At 40.4% G+C, this 16,080-nt stretch overlaps 1 long non-coding RNA gene across 1 annotated transcript; it reads right to left on the bottom strand.

The window, feature by feature from the left end:
• Nucleotides 1-1,861: 1,861 nt before the first annotated feature.
• Nucleotides 1,862-10,266, bottom strand: LOC140511358 (uncharacterized). Its single transcript, XR_011969514.1, has 4 exons — nt 9,870-10,266; nt 5,973-6,066; nt 4,018-4,136; nt 1,862-3,682 (listed from the first exon to the last, which is right to left on the bottom strand). It is a non-coding gene; the product is annotated as an uncharacterized lncRNA (long non-coding RNA).
• Nucleotides 10,267-16,080: the final 5,814 nt, after the last annotated feature.

Genomic DNA, 16,080 nt, shown 5'->3' with positions numbered 1-16,080 from the left:
TAAGGTTTATAAATCCCTTGATGTATGTGATCACTTTTGATCTTTACCACAATCCTGGGAATGGGCCGCAAGCCGGCACAGTGGATAGAACTCTTGGGCTGAAGTCAGGAACACTCATCTTCCTGACTTCAATTCTAGCCTCAGACGCTTCCTAGTGGTGTGACCTTGAGCAAGCGTCTTAACCTCTGTTTCCTCATCCATAAAATGAGGATAATAATAATAGCCATCTCCCAAGGTTGTTGCTTTGTGGTTAAGTCATTATAAGGGTGTCCAACTCTTCATGACCCCATTGTAGGGTTTTGTTGGCAAAGATACTGGAGTGGTTTGCCATTTCTTTCTCCAGCCCATTTTACAGATGAGGAAACTAGTCACACCTTGAATGAAGATGAGTGGTTTTGTCATCCAACTTTCTTATTTTACAACTGAAAAGGAGAACTCTAATCCAAATTTCCCTTCTCTAAGTCCAGTATCCTCTTCACAGTACTATACTGACTTTTCTGGTCTAATCTGTTGTTCCTAATCCAGGATGAGTGGAGAAAATCAAATAATCAGACTTCTGTCTAAAATCACTTAAGTCATGTCTCTTAAGGGTAAAGTAGATGATTTCTGTGACTGATTCTGGCTGCCCAGAGCCTTGCTTTACTTACTTGATTTCCAGCTGTGTTCTGGATAGTTGAAGTTGGATAAATGAGATGTTCCCATATAGACAGTTATAAGGCTCTTCATATTGTTTTCATAAACATTTCATTATAAGCAATAAAGGATCATTTTGGATGGTGTAGAAGTTAAAATTAAGGCACAGCTTTCTTTCCTCCCTAATTTGCTTCACTATGGATAACTCATTCCATACAACCCCACTGGGGAAAGAAAAACAGGACGTGGGGTGTGAAAGTGAAACCACATGATGGGTATCAGAGCCTCCACAATTCACACAGACATAACACCTCAACTCTTAGCCCATATGATGGAGGCAGTAAGAGTTGACAAGCTATTTATGGGAGGGTGGGCAGTGGTTGGTACAGTGAACATAGTACATGGCAAGAGGATAGTTGTGGTATGACTTACACTGTTAAAACAAGGCTGTGGTCATGGCATCTGTCCAGAGGCTGATATGAAAACTGAAAAGTGACAACAGCATCCTGCCAAAATCTCATATTGTCCCACAAGCCTTTCACTTTATTCTAAAGGTCAGAATATATCCACACTCAGCCAAATTGACTTCATCAAATCCCCTCTAAAAAAAAAAACCAACAAAAAAACTTCTTGACATAGAAAGTGTCATGCTGAGGAATTTTTTTTTTTTAATAGCAAACCTTTGTAGACTAGGGCTTCCCCAGGAAAGCCTTCGCACCAGAAGGTGAAACGGACTGAAAGATTTGGTTTACTATATGGACAATTTTTGCAGCTAGGCAATTTATGTGGATGTTTTACAAAAATGGAAATCCGCTGTGACAAGTATTTGATAATAAAATCATTCCACACAAGGGCATTTGCACATGAGAGAGGCTAGGCAAGAGAACACTTGGAGTTCAGTGCAATCTGACACCACTCCTCAGGGGCTGGACCCAGCCAGGCCTTCCGTCCCTGCATCAGTCCAATCAAAGGCCTCTTGTTCCCCCCTCCCTTCCCCCCGTCCCCTTTTCTTTCCTTTCCTTGCATTAAAGCTTCTATATCAATATAGGCCCTACATAGGAAAGAAAGCAAGCTCACAGAAAGAGTAAATAGCTTGTATTCTCAGAGCAGAAAGGGAATTACCCAACTATTAAACACAATTAACAAGTGAAAAATGGACTGAGCTGTTCCAGAGAGATTTTCAATTCTGTCAAATAAAAAAGGAACCAGACTGCAAAGTAAACCCCTATTTTATTAGTTTTGGTTAATGAGTTTTTCCATAACCAGAATTTCCCAAATTTTACTGAATCCATAAAGTCTGCATTTGGAAATCTGCTTTGTCCCTCTCACCTCCTTCCCCCTCCACACTTTTCCTCCCCTGGAGGGGGAAAACATTTGCAATCAGGCATTTTGCAATCACCAAAATGTGACAAAGTCACTTTCTGCAGAAGTGCCATGGTCCACAGATGAAAGCACTGGCCTGGATGAAAGGACTTCAGAAGCCCCAGTCTTTGAAAGCAACTTTCCCCAGCTGTCTGAGAGAAAGGATGATGGTATTTTCCATCTCTTTGCCCTAAAGGGCTATGTGGAGGATTGTTCTACCACAGCTTTCCCCTTCAGGGTCCAGCGACACCTGCAAAGTCAGAGGAGAGAGAAAATGCTCCTTGTGGCCTGATCTGAGGGCCTTTCTTAGATTTTCTAGTTCAAATATCTTTTTATCCCTCCCTAGTCAGCATTTCTCAATGCCAGGTCCATAGACTCCATCCCTTCCCCCGCTAGCCATAAATACCCACCTTTGGTTTCAAAGGGGATAGCTCAATTCAATTCAATTCAGCAAATAGTTATTAGGGGCTTACTACATGCCAAGCATTGAGGAAGGAACTGAGAATACCAAAATAAAAATGAAATAGTCCCTGCCCCCAAGGAGCTCTTATTTTAGTTGGAGAAAAGGGTGGAGTAGGATAGGGCAGGAAAAATAAGTACACAAATGAGGAATTGCAAAATACATGTAAAGGGGCAACTAACTGGTCAAGGAGACACTGATCCTTAGAACATGGCTCTCATTTGTCCTCCTAGGTGGCCTTAGAGACAGAGCAGAAGCAATTTATCTGCCTGTGAGCAGAGGGGAACAGGGAAAATGTGACTCCCATTTAGGAAGATGTTTTATACCAGTTACATTAAGCTTGAGCCCATGTTTCCCAGGAACTTTGTGTGCACGTAGTGGGAAAGTTCACCTCTCAGCTGGGAGGAATGTTTGTTTTTTTTTAACTTCTATCCTTGTAATGCCTTCTCAGTAAATATTCCTGTATAAGAAGGGAAGAAAACACACACGCACACACACACACACACACACACACACACACACACACTCACACACAACCAAAGTTATATACAGAAATACATTTTACTCAATAGGGAAATAGGAATTGAAGGGAGGGTAAATTAAGAGAGAGATTAATCCTGAGGAAAACAAACTCCAATTAAGGATGTACAAAAATATTTATAACTCTTTTTAAAGTGGTAAGGAATAGGAATCTGATGGGTTGCCATTAATTGGGGAATAGCTGAACAGTTTATAGTATATAAATGTGATGGAATACTGTTGTATTGTAAGAAATGATGAAAGGGATGGTTTCATAGAAACTGGGGAAAAACTGTATGATTTAATGCAGAGTGAAGTAAACAAAACTAGGAAAACAATTTATACAATGACAATAATATTATAAAGACAAACAAGTTTGAAAGATTTAGAAATTTTGATCAGTATAATGATCAACCATGATTCTAGAGGATTAATGATGAAACCTGCCTCCTGACAAAGAGATGAAAGATGAAGAGTAAAGAATGAGACATTGGGCATGGCCAACGTGGAAATTTGTTTTGCATGGCAACATATATTTGTGCCAAGCCTAGAGGCCTGTATTGGGCTACCCGAGTCTTCCTTACCTCACCTCCCGAGGTCTTCGGCTGGCCACGCCGGATGCACGTATGAGAGAAAGGACGTTCCAGAGTCAAACAGGGGTTGAGCTTTATTACAGGGTTTCGGTCACAAGTGCAGGGGGTCTTCTTTCTTAGGACAAAGAGGGGGAGATTTACAAAATTCTCGGAGGTCGTTTAACTCTATTGTGACCCCCGCCTCCCTGCCTTCCCTGTGAAGTGTCTCAGCCCAGACCTCCTGTTCCTCTGGCTTTATTACTGGCAATTGATTCCTCATCCCTGCCCTTTTCCCAGGGGTTTGGGAAGCTTCTCTCCCCTTTCTCTCCTTCCGAATCTAGGATTCGGGACTCGCTTCTTTCACAGCCCCTTCCGGGTGTACCCCAAAAGCACCCAGGATTATCTACGCTCCCAATCCCTGTTGGGGCGCCAACTGCCAAGCCTAGATTGGGCTACCCGAGTCTTTCTTACCTGTCCAGGTCTTCGGCTGGCCACGCCGGATGCACGTATGAGAGAAAGGACGTTCCAGAGTCAAACAGGGGTTGAGCTTTATTACAGGGTTTCGGTTACAAGTGCAGGGGGTCTTCTTTCTTAGGACGAAGAGGGGGAGATTTCCTAAGAAGGCTAAGCTTAAGGGATTGGAAGTAGAAGTACAAGCGGGGAGAGAGGGGGAGGGGAGAGAGGAAAGAAAAGAAGCGGAGCCCTACTTTTCTCTTTGGCTCCACACGTGCTAAGAGCTTTCTGGCTTCCTCAATCCTACTTAATCTTCAGCCACACAGTTTGCATCTCAATACCGTGCTGTTAGGTAACTAGTGTGCTCCAATCCGGGACGACCTCGAGGGCAGGGAGACTCCACCCATCAGGTATCTCCGGGGGAGAGGCGGAAATACCCGAGCTAGCCGAGCTAGCTCAGTCTGACCTTCTCGAACCCCCGCTGTTCATGGAGGGCCTCATAAGACTCTAAGATTTAGAAGTCCTACTTTTACCTGCCCGAGACTGTCCACACGGAATTGAGCTTCCAGTCCCAACATATTTGTAACAGGGATTTTGTTCTTTCTTTTTCAGTGGGGTTAGGGGGTGGAGGGGTAGGAAGGCAGATTTTTGCTGATTAAAAAAATTACAATTTTAAAAATATTCCTTTATAAAAGTTAATTAACATCAATTAGCTGAGTGTTACTGAGGGAGCACAAGAGAGGGGATTTTATAGCATAGAGCAGGGGCACGGAAGCAGTGGCCTCAAGGCCACATATGGCCTTCTAGGTCCTTGGGTGCAGCCTGTTGACTGAGTCCAAGTTTTACAGAACATATCCTTTTATTAAGGGTATTTGTTCTGTGAAGTTTGGATTCAGTCAAAGGGTCTCACTTGAGGACCTAGAGGATCACATGTAGCTTTGAGGCCAAAAGTTCCCCACCCTGGAATTATCACCTTAAGGTTTGTCCCTAGAATTATGAGGGGAAGAGTAATCAGTTGCTCTCTGAAAACTTAGACTGCTTTATGAGTTGGAGTTGAGAGAAGTCAACGTGAGGAGTTGGGGGAGATAATTAACGATATGAGAAATCAGGAAAGACTGCCTATTTAGGAGGCATTACTTGAGTTAGAGTTTTCAAGTGTCAGAGGTAAAGAAGGAAGCCTGGAGATGGAATGATGGAATAGTAGTTTAGGTGAATAAAATAACTAAAACCACAATTTAATTGATTTTTGTAACACAAAGACAACTAGAAATACCTTAATCGCGTTTATAAATAATAATGTAGTTATATCTTATTTGTCTGGCATTGTTAGACACAATATATTTAAAACTGTATATGTTAGAGCAAATCTATATAATTAATTTAATGTAGCAAACAGATCAGTATTTGAGTGTATGAGGGAAAGAAATTTTAATTTAGAATAAAAAGATAGGCTGGAGTGAAATTGTGAATAACTTCAAATGCCCCAAAGAGCAATTTGTATTTTTGCTTGAGGCAATAAGGAATCCATCACTGAAGCTTCTTGAAGAGGGCAGTGAAATGGTTAGAAATGAATTTTGGGACTATCAGTTTGGCAGCTTTGTGGAGGATAGGTTAAAAAGGAGAGAGATTAAAGACAGGGAAATCAATTAGGAGGTTTGTAAGGGATGGGTGTTAAGAAGCTGAATTAGGATAGTAGGTCATGTGAATGGAAAGAAGAGGATAGATCAAGGGTGGGGAACCTGCAGCCTCGAGGTCACATGTGGCCTTGTAGGTCCTTAGATCCAGCCTTTTGACCAAGTGCAAATTTTATAGAACAAATGCTTTTATTAAAGGGATTTGCTCTGTGAGGTTTGGATTCTGTCAAAGGGCCACACTTGAGGATCTAGAGGGCCATGTGTGGTCTTGAGGATGCAGATCCCCCACCTTGGGATAGATGGAAGATATGTGGTAGAGGTAGGATTGATAGAACTTACCTGATTGAACATGGAGAATGAGTGAGTGTGAAGAGACCAGAGAACACTCCAGATTACAAACTCAGGTGACAGTCACCAAGATAGTAGTCCCTCTCTGCAGAAATAAAGCAGTTTTTCAGTCAATCAGTCAACAATAATAACTAGCTAAATGTTGACTATTGCAGAGCACTTCACAAATGGCATCTCATTTAATCCTTATAAAAATTTGAATATTATCCTTATTTTACAAATGAGCAATCTGAGGGTAGACAGAGGTTAAGTGTCTGAGATAGGATTTGAACTCAGGGCTTCCTGATTCCAGGTCCAGCATTCTATTTACTATGGGCATGTGGTTAGCTAATAAATGCCTACCTATTTACTAAGCACTTACTCTGTTATAAGCACTGGACTAAGTGCTGGGCATACAAAGAAAAGCAAAAGAATTCCTTCCCTTAAGGAGCTTATATTCTAATAGGGGAGATTTGTCCACTCATGTCGCTACAATCCTAGTTCAGGTCATCTTCACCCCTTGACTGGACCTTCTCATCAGTAGGCTTTTAATTAGTGTCAATGACTTTAGTATCTTAAGTCCACTCCAATCCATCTTCCACTCAGCTAACAGAATGATTTTTCTAAAGCCCATGGTTTCTGCCCATAAGAAGCTCACATTCTAAAGAGGGCAAAACATGTATAATTATGTATGTACTGGATATAAATGGAAAATAATCTCAGAGGGAAGGCGCCAGCAATGGGAGTGACAAAAATTTCCCCTTGCAAGAGGTGGGATTTAAGCTGAGTGCTGGAGAAAGTCAGGGAAGCCAGAAAGTAGAAGTGTTGGGGTGTAAGAATGGGGTGGACAGAGCATTTCAGGCATAGGAGACAGCCAGTACCAAGGCATGGACTCAAGAGATGGAATATCATGTAGCTGAATTGTGGAATGAGTGGAGCAAAGCAAATATGTAAAGAATGAACAGGTTGTAAAGAGTTTTAAATGACAGAGGACTTATATTTGATCCTGGAGTTATTAGGGAGACTAGTGTTCATTGAGTAGGGAACTAACATGGTCAGACTTAGACTTTAGAAAAGTCAGCTTGGTAGTTGAGTGATAGATGGGATTATAGTGGGGAGAGACTTGATTCAGGAAGACTAATTAGAAGACTATTACAGTGGTCAAGAAAGGGATGATGAGGGCCTGAATGAGGGTGGTCACTAAGGGAGTGGAGAGAAGGGTTCGTATACCATAGATGTGAAATTAGAAACAAGATTTGGTAGTGACTTGGATATGTGTATTGACTGGGAGTGGAGAATTAATGATGACAACAAACTTACAAGCCTAAGTGATTTAGAGGATGGTGGTGTAGTAAAAGGAGAAGTTCAGAAGGGGTTAAGTGTTCTTTGTTTTCCCAGAGGATATATAGAAGAAGGAGAGGGTCGTGGGGATAGAAACAATGAAGTCTCTTTTGGACATGTTGAGCTTTTGGTGTCTGTGGGACCAAAAGCTAGATGGAGGTATCTAGTTGGCAATATCCAGGAAAGAAGTTAGGACTGGATATATAAATATGGAAGTAATCTACATAAAGATAAAAACTGAACTCATGGAATCTGATGGGATCACTGAGAGAGTGAAGAAAGAAATGAAGAGAGCCCAGTACATAGCCCTGGGGTACCTCCTCACATACAAAGTAGAGAGGACATGCATCATCATCATGGATAGTGATGCAGCAAAGGTGACTAAGAAGGGACAGTCAAGCAGAGCGTTAGAACATAGTTATCGGGTACCACTTCTGAAAAAAACAAAAGAAACACCCCACAGTATTCATCCATAGATTCTGGGTTCATAGTGTTATCTTTGTCTCTGAGGTTATTTTTTTATTAGTTCCATGACTTTCATAGAGATCCATTGCTTAAGTATGTCCTGACCCCTGAGGGGCAGCTAGGTGGTGCAGTGGATAGAGTACCAGTGCAGGAGGCAGTAGGACCTGAGTTCAAATTTCACCTCAGACACTTGATACTCACTAGCTGTGTGACCTTGGGCAAGTCCCTTAACCCCAAGTGCCTCATCCTGGGCCATCTCCAGTCATCCTGATTAATATTTGGTCACTGGATTCAGATGGCTCTGGAGGAGAAGTGAGGCTGGCGACCTTGCACAGCCCTCCTTCATTCAAAACAAAGTCAAGTACAAGTCATGTCATTATTTCTCTGATGGCATGGTCTTCTTCGGCAATGAAGGACGAGCACACACCTGACCCCTGATGTGTCTATATGTAATTCTGAAGGAAGCACAGAGATTTGACATAGTAAGATTTCAAATCCTTAGAAGATTCATAGATGGTGTGCATGACTTCTTTGCATACCATGTGTAATAGGAGTTGGGTGTAGGAAGAGCCTTTATAGGCATTGGGAGGATGGTACGGTCAGATTCTACCTCCAAGCCACATAAACCTGTGAATTACTTCCTTCTAAACTGGTATGTGAGTTTGGTTAGGAAATCAGATTCACCTTACGCTATAAAACATTTTTCAAGCAGCGATCCATGATCCCCTACCCGTGGGTAACTTCATTGCCACTGGCTCCCTTACCCAGGTGACCTTGCCACCCTAACACCTGTGGGTTTGGCAGAGGAAAGTGTTGTGACCTACACTAGGCTTAGACCTCAGGGCTCAGAGGTTTGGCTGGGGCCCTTAGTTTCCAGCCCAGCCAGGAAATTTTCAGCTCCATCCTGTAGCTTTGGCAGAAGGCCAGGGGGGCAAGGAAGTCTGAGAGGTACATGAGGCACAGGAGGGGCCCCTATCCCATTATTTCTTCACACACCTTGACTGATTGCCCTAGAATTCTGGTCAATGTAACTCGTTGAGAGCTTTGTGGTCACCCCCTGCCTCCTTGGAGCCATCCTTTGGAGGTATGTTCTAGATGGCACTTACAATCATTAGAAAACCCCATACTAGGGCCTTGTTTTCTTTAAAGAATTAGTTCCAAATCTTATAACCTAACACATAGTCATGTAAGCTGTATGAAAATAGCCTTTACTTTCAGATTCTTCTATAAACCTCTCCCAATGCCATGTCTTTTTAAGTTGGCCAGAGAAAACAAGATTAGGAAAAAATTCTTTCATACCCTAGAAAAGGAAACATCAGAACTGGATATTAACCCTTTATATATTTATCCACCTTGCCCTTCTTTCTACAAATAATGACATTCTCTCCTCCCCCTCCCCCCTACCCTGTGCCCTTGTCACATATAACCTAGACCTTTTCATTTTTTCTCTTTGAAATCCTTCCTGTTCCAAACAGTGATAAAACTTAGACTTGGATTGTAGCTCTCTTTATTATTAGACTTGGGAATAGGCTTTCTATCTTTTGATTTTTTTTTTCCTCCCCATGGCACTCTGGTATAATGTGAAACAATTCTTTTTAAAAAAAAATCAACCTATGAGGAAATTTGTTTTAAAGAAGGAGGCTGGTATAAAATATTTAAATTATACTTCAACATCTAGAAAGACTGACTAGAAATGTAGGTGAGAAATGTGACTTCCCAAACATAACATTAGTATGAAAACACTCCCTGTACCTCCTTTGAAAATGAGTCAAAAACCCCCAAATATGCAAAAATACAACTCCTCCCCCAAATTTATTGATTGGAGAGTCTTCCAGATGATACAAGGCCCTAAATGATAGCACTGAAAAATTTCTCTAGCTATCCGGAGTTGAAATGGGCGAATTGATAACTAGAGCATCTCAATGCAATCATTGTGAACATTCCTAATGATTTCAATTAAAGATTTTAATATGCCCAAGGGTCATATTAAAATTCAAGTTTATGAAGCAGATAGATGGTCTGATATTAGCATGGAATTCCTAGAGTATTCTTCACTTTAAAGCTCTCAATTCTAGTCTATAGCTTTTCAAATTGGCATCTTACCCTTGGTGGATGTTACATGATCACACTGGATCTTCACAAATTGACATCTTACGCAGGGTGGACATTTTCTTCTTGTTAATCTCATATTTTATCCTCAAAATTTATATGTCTACATATATATGCACTTACAGGTATACGTATATGTATTTCTATGTATACACATACATATATATTTATTAGAGCTAGGAAAGCATGATTTCTCCCACATTTAGTTTACAATTGTAAATTTCCAGATGTTTCTAAGTGTGGGGGTTGCCTGATGACTTCAATGCTTCTGAAGCTCAAGATGGCTGAGTTCATAAACCTGATCAATGCGTCATTTAACATGTCTCTAATTCTGCATAAACCAATGAAGTGTACTCCTCATAAGCAGAGCTAGTCTGGTGACATTTGGCCTGGCCTGGTGCCAGTGGAAACTACTGTTACCAAGGAACCTAGAACTCCCCCCTCCCCCTTCCGCTTACAGAGTTCTACTACCAGGCTCAGTGGAGGGGTAGAGAGCTGAGCTAAATGTGCACACCTGGAGATTTAGTGAAATGGTCTAGCTGTGTAGAGGATCACTGAGACCCAGCCATCCAAAGTTCTGCCCCAAACTATTAATCACCAAAAAAATGGATTGTTCATTTCAGTACTCAGCAGATCTGTATGGGATCTGAACGAAATGGGCTGACTAGAATGTAATCATTGTCAACTGTATCATTCCTTACACCTTTTACTTTGTACCATAGTCATTTGAGACTGAAGGTGACTGCGAAATCTTTGATTTTTGACTCAGTTTTCTTAAAAAAAAATTAAACCAAATGCTTATTTGTCCTCCCACCCCCTCTGCCTGAGCTGAATTCTCCTCCTCTGATGTGTGAATAAAGATTCAAGGGCATAAAGTGGAAATTTTACTCAATATTTCAAACATGCATGAAGTATTTCTTTTGTCACTTTATTTCCCTAATGTATTCATTTGTGGTTACTCACCTTCTCCTCAGAGATCTCCAGGGAACCCCAAATCTGGCTATCTTATGATCTGGAACATGAACCCAGTGCAGCCCCAGTAAATTACATTTTAAGTGTTTACTGGCAAATTAGCCCCTCTTGGGCATGAGAGAATGTTTCAGACTTGAAGTGCCCACATTTTAGACAGTTATTCATATATCAAACATCCCATAATCCTGATTAGGATGTGATGGACTACAGTGGTCTGGGAAGAGGGAAGTTTTGTCTGTTCACTGGGTCTAACAATGCTGAAATGTTTTTTTCCCTGTCCATTCACTTAAACAATGTGCCCTTCTGTACCTCATAAGCACTTAATTTATTCCAACTCTTTGGCCTGACCTGTAATCCCCCTCTCCTTACCCATCTGACCCATCTGTGTTTCATTTCCCACTCATCGGCATCCAAAGAGCTAGGCCCAGGCCCTGTTTGGAACCATTAGACAAAGATTGGCACTGTTCCCTCTTCCTGCACCGCATCCTCTGCTGAAAAAAATGGCCATCAGATCAGAGAACAGAGCCTGCTTTGTCCCCGGCAACCAAGATCTGGAAGTACTTTCAATCATTTGCACTCTATACCCACTCAAACGCATTAATGTGATCAACGTTGGGCCTGTTGTGGGCATTTTTTTTTTCCAGCAAATAGCTTGCTAACATTCCAGGCATGTACTTCCCTGAAAACAAGACTGAGACACAGGGCCCTGAATATTCAATTGGAAAATCACCAAGAGCGAGAGCTTAGCTTGGCACGGCTGGTGTTGATTCTTAATAAGTGACTTCCTAAAGCTGAGGCATGGGGCTTACAGCTTCAATGACTTGTTTGAAAAATATTTTGTAGGTGCCTCATACCACTTTATTTCCTGTGGTATGCGTCATATTGTGAGCTATTCTGAGCCAGCCTGGTTAAGCACACTAACATTTTTTTTCCCCTAGATTGTGGTGTTTAACTAAAAATGTGCTTATACAAGATGAGCTCATAGCTCTGAGCGCTGATGTAGTTTTACCTGCTTGGATACCAATAGCCATGGGTTGCAAATGTGCTGAAAGCGGGGAAACATATCTCACACCGTCTCAAATGATTCCATGGGCGGTCAAGGTGGCAGGTAGTTCTTTGGGGAGTGAGTCTAGGGGTGGGGAAGTTTCAAGATTTCAGCACAATAAATACCTTTCATTTTCATTAAAAGGACTGCCTGTTCCTAGCATACTGAAGTCAAGGTACAGAAGACATCTGGAACATTTGAATAAAATTAACCCTTCCCACCACTTGGGGTAAGGAACATAACCTACCAAAGAACAAAACTGGTTGCAATCATGAGAGAAACCAAGTGCATACATTGAACATATACTTTAAAAAAGGGATCGATTCTTCTGAGACTAAAGTGAGTTGGTTAAAGATAATAGGTTGCCATGATAATCAACAGAGCGAAGGCAGATGAAATTCTCTAATAAATAGTGAGTATAGTCCTGGGCTTGGAATCAGGGGAGGCCTAGTCTTGGAATGTTTAACTTAAATACCACCTCCTTCAAAAGATATTCTCTGATTCTCCAAGTTGTTAGTACTAGGTCCCATCCCACCTTCAACCAAAATCACTGTGTAGGTATTGTGTGTCCTGGAAGGCAGGAAACAAACATTTGTTAGTCAGTAAGTCATTCAATTAACATGAATGAAACACCTACTATGAACTGGACACTGTGTTAAGGACTGGAGGTTAATATATATACACCAACTACGCAGCAAATATTATCTCATCTGATCTTCACAACACTGAGTTAAGTGCTATTATTTCCTTGTATTCACAAATGAGCAAACTGAGGCTAACACAAGTTAAGTGATTTGCCCAGAATTACATAGTAATTGTCTCAGCCCAGATTTGAATTCATTTTTTTTTTACTCTAGTTTCTGCACTCTTATCTACTGTGATACCTAGGTGCCTCTACATATTTTTATTTACTTCCCTGTACGTATATTGTTTCCCCATCCCCACAGAATGCTCTATTAGGGCAAGGATTGCTTTATTATTATTTTTATATGTTCTCAACAATTACTATCTAGTAGGTGCTTAATAAAATCTTGTTTGAATTGAACTAATCATACCTCTGACACTTACCATAGCAAGTCATTTCACTTTTCTCTGTCTCTTTTTTCCCCATGTGTAAAATAGAAATTTTCATACTTGTAGCACCTGCCTCATAGATTTGTTGAGAGGTTTAAGCAAAATAATGTACGTGTCTTACTCTGCAAACTTTAAAATACTTAGCAAAAGTGCACAGAGCACTAGACTTGGAGTCAGGAAGATGTGTTTGAATCCAGCTTCAGACAAACTTTTAAGTTTGCGAACTTTAAAGAACTGTATAAATGCCAGTTACTATTACTAATAATTATTATAATAAATTCTGGCTATATTATCATCATCTTATTCTCATCTGTTTTTATGAAGTTCAGGTAGAATCCATCTGAAGACAAGTCACTCTCCTGCTATTAAGTCTTTATACCTAAAGTTCCATGGATGATTGTATAAGCGGATAAAACAATACATTTTTATAATTTAATAGGAGTTTTCCCATGTGAGTTTATATTCCTTAGACCCACTGAAAGTGTCTCCAGGACAATGCTGGTAGGACCACCAACATAAATACTAGGAGAGCATGACTACCCGGATAACGTACTAACTCCTGTTCCCACATGTTTTAAATTTCATCCTTTAGATCCATATAGTTTGAATGCTTTCCATTTCATGGAGTATGGCAATTAAACCTATTCTGTATTTAAAATGTCATTCTTAAATTTTTATGGAAAAAAATGTTATGTCCAAGAGGTTGTGGGCAAGTTTGGTCTGTAATGTGATCCTCTCTGGTTTTAGGACAGTTCATTTGTTGAATTCTCTGGGATATTTGGTGGGAATGTATGTATGGTATTCAAGTGTATCATCATTGACTTTACGGTAGATAGCAAGCTTCTAGTATGTAGTGCTAGTCAAGTAAACAAGTCTTTTAAATATCCAGTAGAGGCTAACTGTACATTTAGCTGTACAGGGACATGCTGTACAGTTTCTATCACTTTATCAGATAAGATAGATGATCAATATGTATTTTCTGGCATCAGTGGCTTGACGCTGAATCCCTATCAACCCTGCTCCTCTTTCTTGAAACAACTCTACCTGATTTGTAGATGTGAGCCATTTTTTAGATGCTTTTTTGTCAGCATGTTGTCTGTTGAGTTCATGTAGCTGCTGTTAGTACCTTTTGACTCGGTTCTGCATTGGCTTCATATAAATCATTATAAGTTATGTTCAACAAATCCTGTATCATGTGCCTCCGATTAACCTTTATTATTGCTTTGTAGAATGAGGTCTAATTGATCTAAAAATATATCAAAAATACTTGCTGCTGCGGCTACTACTAGTACTATTACTACTACTACTAGTAGTACTACTACTACTGCGAGTCAATAGGAAATAACAGTAGCTGGCATTTATCTAGTTCTTTAAGGTTTATGTATATTTAAAAGTCATTTATGAATGTTATCTCATTTGATCCTCATTGAAATAGAGGCTAATATTACCTCCACTTTCCAGATGAAGAAACATAGGCTGAAAGAGGTTGTATGACTTGCCCAAGATCACAACAGCTGGGAAATATTTAGACCACGTTTTGAACTCAGATCTTCCTGACTCCAAGTCCAAAACTATCCATTATACACCTATAAATAGAGTAGTGCTTCTTAAACTGTCAGTTGTGATCCAGTTTAAGAAGCACTGAAAGGGTTGTGAGTGGAAAAAGTTTAAGAATTCCAGGGATACAAGATTGTCTTTGGAGTTAGGAAGACCTGAGTTCTGTCTTTGAAACAAAATAGCTGAATGACCTTAGACAAATTGCTTAATGTCCTCTTACTCCAATTAACTCTAGACTAAGGCAATTTTCCCCCTTATATATAAATTGCTGGTTTGAATTGGTGGAGTGAATTTCTACCCCAAGGTTCCCATAACATCTTAGGTCCAACCCCCAAAGAACAGCGAAGTGTTATTTCCATATAGATATAAGGGTTTTTTTTGTAGTTTAGTATAGTGGAAAGAGCACTGCATAGGGAGTCAGTAAGACTTATGGAATCTGGGGCAAATTAATAGACTTCTCTGAGGCTCATCTCTGAAAAAATGAGTACAATAATGCAGAAAATAACATCTACTTCACAGGATTGGGGTGAGAAACAAATGTCATAAAATTTAAAATGCTATGTAAATGTTAGATGTTATTATTATTAATTATATAGTATTGTTGACTTGTTTGGAGGGTATATGTTTATCTAGTACAGTAACCCAGCTGTTCATTGGTTTTGCAACACACATAATAATGCATAAAGCTCCATACTCACCAAAAAGTGAGTATGAGACCTACAAAATGAGGAATCTGGCCAAAATTGTTCCCAAGGTTCCGACCAGCTCCAATCTTTTGTGATCTGTGGATACTCAATAAATATCACATATTTTGTTTTCCCTTCCCGGCCTCTGTGACCACTTGTAGACAGTTTCTAGCACAGACTATGCATCCAATGGTTGTTCTGTATCTATTATGCTATAAAACAGTATGTATGGCACTGCAAGATGATTTATGTTTCTACAATGGATGGTCTGATAATAAAGAAGAGAGGAATTGATGCTGGGTGCTGTCTGAGCTGTGTCTGTCTCTTGGGTCAAATCATTTTCCATGGTGCCAGGAGTGGCTGTGGCAGGATTGCTCTGCCTATCTGTGACTTAGGGAACCCACCCTGAATGGAGTCACCACCTGGGGAGAAGCTGTAACTATTGATTTATAGAGAAAGAAGAATTGGGCAGGAACCCACAAGCCATCTAAACCAACCTTAGCTTGAAGCATGCATCTTCTCTTGTGATATCTTCAACGTGTGGTCATTCAGCCTTGCAGGCTTTTAGCAGGGGGAGAGTGTACACTGCTGGGACATCCTAGACCACTTTCAGATAGCTTTGAGTGTTACTAAGTTTTCCCTTATGTGAAGTCAGATTTGCCTCTCGGACCTTTGGGATGGCCTATGAACATGAACAAAGATGAACCAGTCTTGCATTGGCATGATTATACATTCAAGAACTGAAAGTGAACTCTGAGTGTGCCTTTGTAGCAATTCCAAAAATCATGCTTCACTGTTGAGAAATTTGTCAAGCTGCTAAAGAGCTATCCATGTAAAAGCTAGCATGATGTAGGAAATAGGATACTAAAGA

Source organism: Notamacropus eugenii, chromosome 6 (assembly GCF_028372415.1).
Source record: "Notamacropus eugenii isolate mMacEug1 chromosome 6, mMacEug1.pri_v2, whole genome shotgun sequence".
Classification (NCBI taxonomy): Eukaryota; Metazoa; Chordata; class Mammalia; order Diprotodontia; family Macropodidae; genus Notamacropus; species Notamacropus eugenii.
This window is presented reverse-complemented; position numbering and strand designations above follow the sequence as displayed.